A 15,115-nucleotide genomic window follows, 5' to 3' on the forward strand; every position below is an offset into this window, starting at 1 on the left:
GTAATGCATTTTAATGGTCTCAAGTTCTAAAATGAAAAGATTCTGAAACCTCATTTTGGGCATGTAAAATGAATTCCCTATAAAATACACAAGCTTTTGGTGGAATACAAATATCAAACATACATAGAGAGACCTATTAAATCATATTCTGATAATTTTTCTCTTCAATATGAACTGCAGCTATAAAATAATGGGGGAAATAGAGAAACTGTACAGAAACTCAGAAAAAGGAAACAGGTTGCATAGGAGACAAGCTCTCCTTGAAACTAAAGAAAGACACAGAAACTCTAGTTAGAAAAAGTTTTTCAGAAAGTGGTCTTCATTTGCCTAACTCATTCTAAAAGTGATCCTAACAGGGTCACCGAAGTAGCAGTCAGAAGGGGAGAAAAACAAACTCTTATGACTCACAAGAATGAATAGAGAAAATGTACTGTATCAAAATTACATCCTAATCTAATGTAGAAAAATTATGCTCTCCCTAATATTCTCCTGAGGATTTCACTGTATAATAATGTTGCCTGTAACATCTTCAAGGAATTGCAAGCATATTGCGCCAATGAAGATGCAGTTCTCAGATATTTTAGCAAGGCTGTGTACTTCCTCCGTAATTATCCTTACAGGTTTGTCTTTCTTGTTATTATTGTTTGATATTTTAAAGCGAAGATGTATGGAATACGTGTCCTCCTAGAGGTCTTACAGAAATAATTTCAAGCCTTGCAGACTTTTTGTGTTTGGCTTTCAGAGCCATGAAGATGATTAGGGAGTGGAACATCTTTCATATGAGGAAATACTGAGAGAGCTGGGACTGTTCAGCCTGAAGGTTCAGGAGGGATCTTATCAAAGTGTGTAAATACCTGATGGGAGGCAAAAAAGAAAAGGAAGCCAGGCAGGACAGAAGGCAATGGGCACAAAGGAAAACACACGAAGTTCAATGTGAACACAAGAAAATGCTTTTTACTGTAAGGCTGGTCAAAGACTGACATAGGTTGCTCAGAGAGGTTGTGGAGTCTTCATCTGTGGAGATATTCAGAACCCAACTGGACATGGTCCTGGGCAACCTGCTCGGACTGACCCTGCTTGAGTAGGGGGTTGGACAAGATGATCTCAAGAGGTCCCTGTCAACCATTCTGTGATTCTGTGAATATTTTTGTATTTGTTTCAGGATATTTACAATACCTGATTGTTTTCCTTGATTTACCAGTCTGTAAGTCTTGCCTTCCCTAATGACTTCCACAGCCAACAAGGTCATAAGCCAACCTCTGTAAGCAAGTAATCTGCTTCCTGCTGGCTAGATAGGAGCTCACTGTCCTCTGTGCCCTACAACATTTCCCAAGTCATGATCATTCTGACTAGAACTTTTTGTAGCATGGGTTTTCCAGCTTTATTCCACATGCCAAGGTTCTTTTCCTAGCAAAAACACAGTCTAAGATAGGGCACAGAGGTACTAACAGGAAGCTGGGGCACAGCTAGGTTGCACTGTTGAATCTGAAAGCTCAGAAACATTCTTCGGCCTTCCCAGCTTTATGCAGAGTTCATGAGACTTACTGACAAACTAAAGCTGAAGATACTGAACTGACTTTTAAAGACATGAAATCCTCCCTTGTCTCAGTCCTTGATAGGACTGTGATCTGAGGTTGTGCATGTCTGGAAAAGGTTAGAATTTCCTTCAATATTGTCTCACCAATGAGCCACAAGTCCACCACCTACCAGAAACTCTGGATGTCAATTGCAAACATGGATCTTTTGCCAGTACAAACAGGATTTCAACTATTAATTCTTGTCTTCAAGGGGAAAAAAATAATAATCATATGCTAGAAGTTTTTAATGAATTCTAAACTTACCACTACGGTTTATTAACATTTACTCAATGCTATAAAATCATATCATTTCTGCAACAGGCTTTTCTGCTCCAGTTCCTCTTCTGAGTCGTCTATTTCTTGTTCTGCAGTTTAAACATATTTCCTGTTAGCCATAAAATGGGGAAAGAGCAATCATCATACGCAGCTCTTAACAACAATGATGTTTTTCCACCTCTGAAGAGTAAGAGCCTGCGGAGCAGGCACTATAATGGTCATAAATGCACTTTGTGAATCAGTTCAATAAATTCAACACACTTCTTGTTACAACTATTGCCACAAAAGATACTTAACTACTAACAGAAGTGAAAGCAGACAACCCTTCTGCCTATTTATGAAAGTATTTGTAGTTTTGTTTTGAGGTATGTGACATATTATAGACCAAAGAGGAAAGCAAATCTTATTTAGAACAACTAAGCAAATAAAAGAAGGAATGAAAAAAAGGGGGGAGGCAGGGCGGGGGGGGAGATGAGGCCTCTAACAAATATTTGGGGGTTCCCAGAGAGACATTTCCTGAGTTCTTTATGACTACCTGAATCTCACAAAGATTAAGGATGGGAGTCATGGCTCTAAAAGTAAAGTTGTACGGGAAATATGACATCCAAGGACACGTGGCAGATACAGGCAAAATGCCAGTTATTTTGCAGAACAGTCACCCTGATCACACCAGCAGTCTTGCTGAAGATGCCAGACAATGGAACATCCACTCCCATGAGAGAGTCTGAAAGACTAAGGTGTGTTGGAGGTGAGTAAGTGCCAGCTCAGATCTGCCTCCAGCTCCGCTGTCTGAAACTCAGGCAAGGACAAATCTTGACTGTCTTTTAAACAGCACTGTAAATGACATCAAATTTCCCTTACTTTTCCATGTTGTGTAACACAGATGCTGGGCAATCACCACTGGTCCTTGCTTTTTGATAGAGCTTGAAAGTGAGAACTGAACTAACAACTCAAGTCGAGTGGTCATTTCAAAAGGCAAAAAGCCTATTTAAAGGCTGAAATATGTCTGCTATGTATCTTAAAAAGTGAATGCATGCATATTTGTTTCAAATATTGCTTGATGACTAAAGAACATGTGATACCATCAGAATACTAGTTTCTATGCTACAGAAATATAATATTTTGCTCTTAAGAAGCTAAACATATCTTAATATTAAGTCACATAGCTGAGGATTTTCATTATGTAAAAGGTGACACCAGCAATCACGGCAGTCCAGCAAGGGTAGATATCTGTTCCTAGGCTGAGAGCTGCAACATGTGAGATGACTGGAAGGGACCTACCTAGATATAGAGCCTAAACGGCCATTATCACAGAAAACAGACAACCATCAATAAAATAACACTAAAGAAACAAATAAGGGATTAGACAAATTCATGGACAACAGGTCTATAAACAGATTTCTTTAAGGCACAGATACAGCATCTAACACCACTAGCCCAACAATTCTGAATGCTAAGGGAATACAAAGGGAACTGACTGCAGAAAGTGGATAGGCTTACACACTCTCCCTAACGAGAATTATTGCCACTGGGCTTTTGCCCTTGTTATTTTAAAAAGAGAATGCAAATCTAGTCCTTCATTACCACAAGTTCTGAAGTTGAATTTCTGGCATTTCTGCATAATTTTATCATGGTTGAAAAGAGAATACTGAGCTTGATATACCATCCACTTGATCCAGTAGGGCTGCCTTCTTTTGTTATTGCTCATTAATGGGATTTTCGTTCCACTACCTCTACTGCAAGATTTAATATACATCCTTGTTCCCAGTCTAAACCGAAAATATAAAAGATCCCGGTTTCCAGTCTAGACCCTTCCATAACCACTATCTATACAACACTTCTTTTGCCTGTCACGTTTATTAACTAGTTCTTCCTCTCTGATATTTTTTCCTCTTCATTCAGAGGACAAATACACACCCTCTCAGCTGTTCTCTCTTTGGCTACATGAGCATAATTTTTTATTTTCTCTCTCTTACAACAGAAGTTCTCTAGGCCATGTGTCACCCTTCTCTGCTACTTTTCACATGCAGCATCTTTCCTAAACATGGAAGACCACAGTTAGATATGGTATTCCAGACATGATCTAACTTAGGACTTTGCAGTTTAGCATCTATCTCTGGAAATGCCTTTTGCACCCCACAATTTCATTTACCTTCCTGCTACTGGCTGAAATTCCTCTACTGAACCAGGTGATCTCACGATCAGGTGATCTCATGATCCGTGATTAAATGGCCTATTCGTTCTTCTGTCAAGTCTAACTGATGATCTCCTGCAGTGCAAAATAAATCCTTGGGGTTGGTACATAAGTGCATGACCCTGAATTTCATACTGTTTTTTTCTTTCCATTGATATTACCCCAGCCCTCAAGGCCATTTCTTTTTTCTGTGGTATTACAGTACGATCCATCTCTGCATTGACAACATCTCCCAGCTTTGTGCCATCGGTATATTTCATTACTACATTCCTACTTCTTGTGCCAAGGTCAGGAATGGAAATATTAATAATAATTCTCCACACAATATCAATTCAAATATTTTCATGAAGTCGAGGAAAATTAGATTTGTCAGAATTCCCTTGTGAAAATCTATTGATTTTCTCTTGATAAGAGAAAATCTATTCTTGTCACTGAAATGTCTAATTAATGATATCATGTTAGCGTAATGAAATCTAAATTAGACACCAGAGGAGTCTCAATGGAAGCCAGCAGAAGGATCATAATTCTGTATTTTTAATCTGATTGAGATCCTATTAAAATCTGAAAAGATTCCCAATGATCTCAGAAGGAATGCAGTGAAATATTTAGCATGATGATTGATGACACCTGTAATATTAAAAAACATCCGACAGATAAATTAAATAAATCCTAAATATTATTTGTCAGGTTTCTTAAAGTTCATGATACTGTTCCGAAAGTCAGTATTTTTTTATATCACAAGTGTGTTAGTGTTGTCAGGTTTGGGCTTCCAGTTTTTCAGTCCTTGAAAGGCACCTTGGTTCCCACTGTAGGATTTTCTCAAATGTAAAAAGGCAGTGCCAGCTTATTTATTTTCCTGGGGGACCTCAGATTTTCACCTATTCACTTGCCTATTTTAAAATTTTTTGGAGGTGTGTGAGTGTCAGATGCAGTTAGGCACATGCAGAACTTTTGAGGGGCTAGGGAAAAAGGACATTTTACAAATAATTAAATATCATGCTAAGAGTTGCCATCATACTGAATTTTCACAAAAGTAATTTCACAAAGTGATTGTTGCTCCAGAGATTTTGTGTAAGTGGTCTGTACTATTGCAATTGTACTGAAATAAAGGTACATCCACTGCAATTACAGTGGATTAAAGAATTATATAAATTGCGTATGCATCTGACTGTCCTACTTCAGCGTCCTGGTACGAAAATGAATGTTCCATATGTCATTTCAAGACTGAAGCATGATCAATACATGGATGTGTCTCAAGACTGAAAAAAACCTAAAGCAACACTGAAATGCTGTAGGAAGGAACTGAATGGATCGGACTCTGTTTTGGGTGACAGTTTGAGATGGGAGGTTTGTGTTTTGAGGCACTATTAGACCCTGGGATGCAACTTGAGGGTTAAATAACAGTCCTGGCAAAGACTTCTTTCCTTGGTGAGACAAGCACAACCACTTATTCCGGTTGAAGAGGCTGTTGCAGGTATCCTGCCCTTTGGCAACGTGCAGATTAAGCTACTGGTGCTGGGCTCTCTATATGAACCTACACCAATGATTATTCAGATATAAGAGCTATTGCTGAACGCAGCTGACAAAGCACAATTTCATGAAGCCAGCTTGTTACACCTGAGTTTAGTGTTTGTAGGAGCTATTTACTTGTGGCTGATATTCATAGTACCGTATTTCAATGGTGTAGGCAGTAGCTAATAAAAAAGTCATGTTTATTCTCTGTGTAGAACTATTGTTGTAACTCACAGAAGTGCTCAGAGTAGTGCTCTTTTTTAAACACTTTCCATAACACATTTTCAGTAAGAAGTCTTTCACCCTGAAACTATATCCAGAGTCCACATTCATTAACCTTCCAAGCATGCCACAAGGCTCATCTTTTCATCCCACAGGCATTTAGGAAGATTGAAAGCTACTGGATTAAAAGGAATTTTACTTGAGTAAGCAGTGTTTCTATTTCTGAAAAATCTCCAGGAGAGCTTATTTACATTTAATTGCATTTTTTTGAATTTTCAATTTTTGTGTCATTTTAATTTGTGAAGCAGCGTCTATAGCACTGTCTGATACTTTACAAATGTACAGAGACACCACATGTTCTGAGTTATAGTTCACGGAGGCAGGGAATTAATGGTATTTTAATTATCTGTACACATGCACCATTGTGTGCTTGTGTCTTTAAACACTCAGATAGATAAAAGTTTTTACTCTCCTTCAAACAAGGAGGCACCTTACAATACCCAACATTTTTGTGCTTCACTTCCCACACTGTTTTCCATGACACTCTGACCAGTTATTCTTTTTCCTTCTGTGACTTCTTCTCCCCCGTGATCATGTGTAGGCATATCCCCTTTCAAATTATGAGACAACCTCCCTAAAAGAAACATGGTCTTTTCAACAGTTGCTGCCTATATTGCTAAAAAATAATACTATGAACATCAGCCAAAAGCTAGAGAGCAATTCTGCAATGCTTTGGGCCCAGCAACAGCACAAAGGAGCAAAGGATAGAAACCCCCAAAGCTCATACTTCAGAGGACATTCCCACCATGTAGCAATAATGAGTCACAGTGAAGCAAAAGCCATCTGTTCATCTGGACACAGATACTGCTTGTCAGTTAGCAGGAAACATTTCCACTGAAGAATCTCACTGCAATGTTAATCTCCCTGCATAGACCAACTTTCAGTGTTTCAGATCTTCTAGTCTCTAAATTGGGAACACTGCAGTTTCCTTTCACCCTGCTTTGTCTGTCTTCTATTTTTCAAAAACAGGCTGGCCAGGCAAGAGATTGCCTGTGTGGAGGTACCTATCATTACAGCTTGGCTAGTACCATGAGGTCTCCAAGTCAACACATGAGTCTAGCAGTTCTCATCAAAAACTAAGTATTCAAACGCAGTGACACTGAGCATCCTCGACCTTCAGCCAGCGGCAGTGCCATGCTCGTGAGGCCCTTCGGCAGCAGCCCCTTCCCGATCCTCCTTTCCATTCCCACTGCTACATGATTTAGCCAAGTTGGGACTCCTCTTAGTCCTAGGAAATTGCCATGTTACATCCTTCCCCCTAAAGACATCCCTGACATCAGCTATTGATGAAACTGGGAAAAGCGCAGTCATAATTAATATGTTGTATTTTGAAATAGTTAGCGGCAGAAATACACGCTGTAAAGGGACCAATCAGCCCTAATTAAAGTCATGTTTAACTAATCTTTTTGGGATGGGGACTGTCACTTAAGTGTGTGTTCTTGCCACATATAGCCCAATGGGATTCAGCATTGCTGTTGCATTTAGGTGTTATCACAACATAAACAATGAATAATAATAAATTCAGAAGTATAAATCTCAGGTTTTTTTCCTAGTATGACTGCTTCTGTAGGCATCGTATTTCAATTTGCTTGACTATTGCATAGTTTGGGTTATCACTGCATAAATGTTTAGCAACTCACATGTGCAGGATGGGTGGCTAATTCTTTTAGCGTGTTTAATGTTTTGGATCAAATTATTTCCACATTTATTTTGATGGATTAGGTTTCAGGTAGACAAGACCCAAAAAATCAGATAAACTTTTAAAGATCCTGCTGTACTGAAGGCATTCTTAACAATGACATTTAGAAAGAATGAGAAAACACTTCTTACTTCTATTAAAATTAGATTTACAACATGTAGGCACAATTATCTCAAAGGGCCATCAGCATTCTATAAAATAAAAGTGTGATTTCATATTAAATCAGATGATACCAAAAAGATCAGCTGGTTAAAGATTTTCTCCCTCAAGTTAAAACAACAAGGCAATGTATTTGTTTCAAAGAACACAACTTTTGATTCCTATCATGCCTCTGAAATCCATGATTTCCAAATGAATGCCAAATGAGATTTAAAAAAAAAAACAAAAACAAACCATGAATAAATTTCATAAACTGCAAGAGAATGGAAAAGATTTAGAGAAAAAGATTCTGGCTTTTGTATATGCATATTAACTTAATTGTTTGCCCCTTGAAAATAGCAAGTTGCCTGGAGCATATAAACTCAAAAAGTACTCATTTAAAGCAAAACATTTTTATTTGGCAAAATCTTCTAGGACATCTTCTAAAAAATGTCTACATATTTTTGAGGGAGAAGGATTAGATACAAATGACAGGTAAAGAAGACAGAGAAGAACACCATGTAATTAAAAAATGATAATAGATGATTCCTGCACCATAAAAATCACACAGTAGACACCTCCAAAGAAGACAGGCAAGCTTTGCTGAAGAAATCTTGAAGGAAGCTGCCTGTCGCTTGGGGGGGGGGGGGGGGGACGGGACGGGACAGGGAGAGAAATACAGGAGGGAAGAGCTTTAAAAGGCTTGTGAAATTGCCAGCAGGAAATGAAATGACAACCACAGATAAGAACTCCATCAGGTTGTAAATGTATAGGAATAGGGTTAACACTTCGGTTGTTATTCAAAAGCAAATGAAAGATGAGCTTATGATAACAAGCTTGGATTAGAACTCAGAATATCTCAGTTCATTTCTTGGCTCTGCCATAATCTCTCTTTGTGGTTTTGGGCCAAAGCTTACATTTGGCATAGACTGAAGAAAGGAAGTAGTATCCTTTTTGTACAGTTAGGGAACTGAGACCCAGAGATAATACTAGCCAAGGATTCACAATGCTTTATAGGCATTTACATTTCCAATAAATTTCCCTGCAGAGAAAGATGACTGAGAGGAGAGAGGTATCTTTGTGGGTCTGATCCTCCAATTACCTCTGTGTTTCTGTTTCCTCATTATAGCATTTGGGTAATAAATCCCTTCTCCTGCACTTTGAACAAAGGCTGGTTTTTTGTTGTTTTTTTCCTCACCAGGCTGGAATATAAACTCTCAGAAAAAATACTGGTTTTACACAGTCATTTATGTAGTCATTTATATATTTCTTACAACTTCGCAGACTCATAGTGAGGATCCAAGAAGCTTCCATGAATCAACAAGTAACTAGTTATTACATGTGTATATATGTATATTTGCACATTCATCTCAGATACTTACAGAGTAAATATCCTTATTTTATTATTGCTATCATCCTAGTGCACGATAGCAATAATGACAATAATGTGAGTATATTGATGGGGTCTGTCTTGGGGCTTACACAGCAAATAGTAATTTCCCTGATTTCCCATGCACCAGGCTGAGTTCTGACACTGACTGGGACTAAACCCAGACCACTTCAGTGGAAACTCAGGATTACTTCATCATAGTCACTTGCTTTTCATTTCCTTTTCCCTGCTGATCTTCCGAAGCTACCGGAGTTACACTGATGTGAATGAGATCTGAATCCTGCCCATTGGCAACAGTAACTGAAAACAGGAAATGGGATATTTCAAATAACAATAGGTGGGAACAGCGAGTAAAGGTTCACTATGTAGTAACGGTGCTGACTCTTTAATGACTATGTTTATTTGCTTGTGTTCCAAAGAAGGCCACAGTTCATTTTGTTCTCGAATACGTATGTATGGCCATATGTCCATCAGACGCTGTCTAATTTTGCAGCTTATGCTAATGGAGTGGGGGGGAAATCAGCACTGACTCCCACTTCTCATAATGAGAGACACAATTAGGTCACTGTCCTGTGCCCTGGCACCAAATAAACAAGTTGCAAGGGCTGAAAGGTTCATCCCATGCCATGTTAATAGGAAAGCTCGCTATTGTTGCAGCAAGTTAGGCGTTTTTGGTTTTTTTCCTCCCATGCACCACAGAAAGGGGTACTGTGACATAAGAAAGAAACACTTTACAAAACTTACAACCCCCATAATGCACTTCACATGAAGTCAGAGCAGAGATGTGATGAGTTGGAAAAGATATCCTGGGCCATATAGTTCATTCCAAGCAAAGGTCTGCCATTCTTGGCTGAGGCTTCCAAGCAAACTCCTTGTCTAGTCTTGCCATGACTAATTCCCAGAAAAGGCAGTTTCACAACCACTCCAAGCAAGCCAGCCCTATGTCTAATTGCCATCACTGCTTTGAAATACTTCTTTGCATTCTTCCATGAAAGTTTGCAGTTACAGTCTAATTTTATATACTTTGACTAAGCCTCACAAGCAGTTACTGAGACGGTCCAGCTATTTCTAACAATCATTAGTCCTCCAGTCTCTCACTCCACAAAATGATTGGTTCATGTTGGGTTCCTTTTCTCACTGCTTCCAAAATTGTTCTGAATTAAGTTTCCCAGCTTAATGCACTGTTAAACAATGGCCACTAATTAGCAATGGCAAAAAGGAAGAAATGGTCATATGAAAATGGTAAAATGCTCAGTGACACAGGTTTCTTTGGGTTTTTTTTTTTCTCAGCTCAAGCTGCTTTTTTCATCATTAATCACAGCAATTTCTGCTCTTCCACCAGGGGAAGCAGTCAGTAAACTTCCTAAAAGCAGGCAAGTAACTTAGCGTCAGATGAGTCCCAGTTGCTCATATTTGCTACTTCTTATGAGGATGCTTACCCTAAACCCCATCTTTCCTAAAGATGCTTTGCAAAGAAAGTGTGTTTTTCTTATTATTTATTAATCCTATTTAGAAAGAAAGGTTTGGAAGGCTCCCTTTTTTTTTTTTTTTTTTTTTTTAAGAATAGAAGTTCAGGTCTTCTAAATCATGGAAGATTTTATGCACTGCTAGAAAAGTAGTCATCCTAAAGTTCAGATACCACAAAAATGAAAACTGTTCACTTTTTGAAGTGCATTTTTTATTTACCCTATATAGGCCGAGTGCTTTTAAATACTTTAAAAACCCATAAGTGATATTTGCTATGTTAGAAACTGTGAAATACCTATTCATTTAGGACTTACAACTACGAATAATACTCTTGTGTACTATTAAGCGGACTGTTCAACCGAGGCTCTTGTAGAAATAAGGTATAATTTTTTGCTAGTACAGTCACCCAAGAAAAAGCTGAAAGTGAATATATGTTTTGTTCATAAATACGTCCAGCAGCTAAGCATCAGGGAGGAAAAAGACCTATTTAAAGCAGAAAGACAACACCAGCACATGAGGAAACAGGTATAATAAACTGGTTGCAAATAGGCTGGGAATTAGAGGACCGTCACTCATAATTACAGCACCAAGAGACACAATCACCTTTCCAGTGCCAGTTATGGAAACGGAAAATGTAATTGCCTTCAAGGTGAGGGTATGCAGACACAAGGAAGACATTCTACAGTACATCTGCCTGAAGAAGGATTGTCTGTCGATACCTTTTCTTCTAATTCTGTTTCTGGAAATTACATAGCTTTGGGTTTGGTCTGAAGAGTGAAAAACAAAACAAAACAAAACAAAACAACCCACAACACCTCTCTCTGACTCAGTTGTGGGTCATTGGTTCATGTTCTGTTCACATTAGCTAATGACAACATTTTTTTCCCTCCATTCTGGTTAATTGTTTGCCAGTATCTGTAGGGCAACATATCACCTCTCCTAACTGTTTTCTCTGTCTGCTGAACAAGTTCAGGTCACACTTATCTAAACTCTTCCTTACTGTATTTTTGCCATTCTTTTTTAATTCTTTTACCTTTCGCTCTGTCTTAGGCTAGTTTACGGTCTGAAGTGTAATTCTCTAATTCTGCCAGAGTGACAGATCAGGAATCACCCCACTTGCTTGCCTATTCATAACAGTTCTATTTATATCTCCTTGAAGAGCATTCACTTTATCTGTGGTAGAATCACATTGCATGCTAGTTTTCGATTTAGCAACTTACCACCTCGGAAGCAGATCATTTCAAGTAGTGTACTCTGCTATCCAACAATTCTTTCATGCACTTGACACACTCTCTCTTTTTCCCCAAATAAAGTCCATTTATCCTAATCAAACCACAAGCTATTGATTCCTGCCCTTTTCATCTAACCTCCCTGCATCTGGCCGTATGTGAACTATTTTCAGGAGGTTTTCTTTCTCCTCTTCTTACTCTCAGCACTGAATACAGTGCAGAGCAACTTAATGTGTCCTCTAAAAATGCCTGAATATTCTAAGAACAGAACAGGTGCTCCCCCTGCCTCATGTGGAGCTCAGCCCACCTGGAAAACACTGTCTGTCACCCGCTACGCTGGAGAACAGATTTTCCAGGAACAGTCCACCATCCCCAACAAAAGCGGTTACTATGGAGAAGTGGTGGGGCATTTAATGGGGCAATATAGCTTTTCAGACATAACTTTATTAAAATTAATGAACCAAAAAAAAAAATTAAAGCACACAGGGCTTTTTTCTCTGTACATATTTGTAAATCAGTGGCCTTAAAGGGGTAAATTGGCTGATTATCCTAAATTGTGGACAGTCCTACTTAAAAGCTGTTGTGCAACTCTGCTGGCAGAGCACCGACATTTGCAGTAATCCTATATAATTTGTACTAATTTTTGCTACTTTTATAAATGACCTAAATCACAGAAAGTTAAAACCACACTGATTATATACAGGATGGGAAGTAAACCTCTACATAACTACCTCTACATAAGGGCATACATACTGAATTAGCTGTATGGCAGTCACAAGAAATTTATCCAAGGAACTCAACAGCCGTATTCCTTCCTTACCCATTAGCACTGCTCATTCAGGACACAAGCTTTGGCATCCTTCACCACTACCATAAATGAACAGCCCTCTGCCCTAGATCAGGGGGTCTCTGTCTCCGGTTGGCACATCTAAATAAAGTGGTGCAATCCCAAGGGACTGACTGATTCTGGTTTGGGTTTTTTTAAGTTAGAATGTTTTCATTTAAGGTTTTTGAGGTAAATTCTGCCATGGCACATGATTCAAAAAATCCCAGTGGTATAAAATGGATATTTGAAACTTTACTGCTATGTATAGCTTGAAGAAAGTCATTAGGGATTAAATTGTATCTTCAAGTATCTACAATAGTTCATGCTTTCATTTTCTTTCATTGTGGGGCCTATTAAAATTTGTCCTAATGTCTATTATCCTCCACAGACTACAACAAACTCCCTTCAACTCACGCACAGTCCCTTCATTCCACCTGGCTGCTATTAGTGCCAGTAGTTTCCCTTCAGCTTGCGTTCCACGGAACGGTCTCCTAAACCACAGCATGTTATTGACTCACCGTTTCATTTTAATTCCTGATTAAATATATACTGGGTAAAAACACTACATCTGTTTACTACACTCTACAGAGTCTTACCCGTTCTTTCTTATCTGGGATTGACCTTTAGTTCTAATGACGCTTTTTGTTATTTAAGATTAAAATTTGTTAATACAGTTGTAACCTAGAACTAACACATCCAGTGACACTTATGTCAATTTTCTTTTAAATGCCCATTGCTAATGGCCTAATCAAAGCAAGCATTTAATCAGGACATAACTTAAATAGCTTTTACTGCACCATAGTCACATCTGTGCCCTGGTTTTCTTTGATTTGCTTTATTTTTTCCTATGGCAATAATCTTTACCCTGTTCAACCAATCACAGAGTGGCAGAAGCACAGAAAACCTTACTTATCAACTGTGTTTTATTAAAGGACCTTTCTTTTAAATATTGCATCTCCATCAATTTACATCTGCTATCCCCAGTTGACCTTCACTGGGAGATAACGTCCATCTGAAGATAACCGTGCCAAATAAGATACTTACGCGCACAGTAAATCCCACCCAGTCTCTTCACAAGCCCAGATCTCTCTTACATGAAACACAGCTAAAAAGGGGCAAGTGTAAAATAAAAAGAGCAGACAGTTGCATTCACTGTCACTATGTTTGAAAATAAAATCTTCTCCAAAGAGGGAGCAGGTCAGTTAAGCAAACACGGAGAATTTCCAGAGTTATGTTACCAGGTTATATTTGACTGGAGCCTACGCCGCATTTCAGGCCACAAAATATTTAACTCTATAGAACTAAAAGTAAGCTCAAGTAAGGTGTATAATTCATCTACTTAAGAGGGCTTTCTTTTTTTCTTCAGAAGATCTAGTTTTGGCCACAAGTAGACACAAACCTATCTGCACTATCTGTTGTCCGCAACGCAATTTTGGATATATATTTATGCGTTTGGCCACGTGAAGCCAAGTAAAGAACTGCTGACTAAACCAAGTGAGCTTAGTTCTCTGGATTTAGATGTTTTGAGTATTCAGCATTGGCTTGTTTTTCTAAACATGAAATAATGCTCTAATTGACCTTAGGCTTGTTTTTCATAGACACAGGAAAACCCAGCCATGAACACCAGTTGTTTGTTTATGGAATCGCCATATTAATAGTTTATGAGGGGCTAGGGGATGGAAAGTTAAACTGACATTTTCACACTTGCAATCCCTAGGTCACAGAAGACAGTAGGCAGAAGAAACATTAAATACTTTAGTTACCATCCGTAGGTAGCTAGCAACAGATACAGAGAAATGTGGGGAAATGGAAATAACGGAGTAGAGGTTACAATGGAAACATCAGCGGAAAATCGGAAGTCCTTTAATAAAAGAAGGGCATTAGAAGCATTTGTTCCATGTGCTGGACACTCCTTTGGAAAGCTAACCACCGCATTTTCTTAAATTCTATTAAGACATCCATATCATCAACGGGCCTAGTCTTAAAAAAAGCTAGTGCTGCGAGAGCGACACGCAAATAAACGTCTGCGCTTAGGTGGAAGCGGGCACCAAAGAATGGACTTTCGCTGGAGAAGCGCTGTCCGATGGCGCAGGCCAGGAGCACCCATCCCCAGGGGAGCTGCGTGACCCCCGCCCGGGGAGGGAAGACCTCCGTGCAGAGCCCCATGATGATGATGACCAGCCCGTTCTGCTCCGAGACCCGGCTCCCCCACCGACGCGCCAGTGAGGGCCTCGGCTGTCCCTTGGGGGGTGAAGGAAGTAACTCTCCCGCCCTCCTGCTCACTGGGAAAGCACGACCCGGGAGACCTGGGGCTGGATACGTGGATTCTGCCTCAGAGCCTCGCGGGGAGGGTGCCACGGGTGGGGGCTCACCACGGATACCCCCTCGGCGAGACAGGACACCCCGACACCGCCGAGGGCCCGAGGACTGCCAGGCAGCCGCGGCTCCCCGCGCCAGCAGCGTCCAGCGGAGCGGCCCGGCGCCGCGGGGGAGGAGGTTTCTCGGGCCGGACAGAGCCTCCCCCC

This window comes from Haliaeetus leucocephalus, unplaced genomic scaffold (assembly GCF_000737465.1).
Source record: "Haliaeetus leucocephalus isolate CR32 unplaced genomic scaffold, Haliaeetus_leucocephalus-4.0 Scaffold0, whole genome shotgun sequence".
Lineage (NCBI taxonomy): Eukaryota > Metazoa > Chordata > Aves > Accipitriformes > Accipitridae > Haliaeetus > Haliaeetus leucocephalus.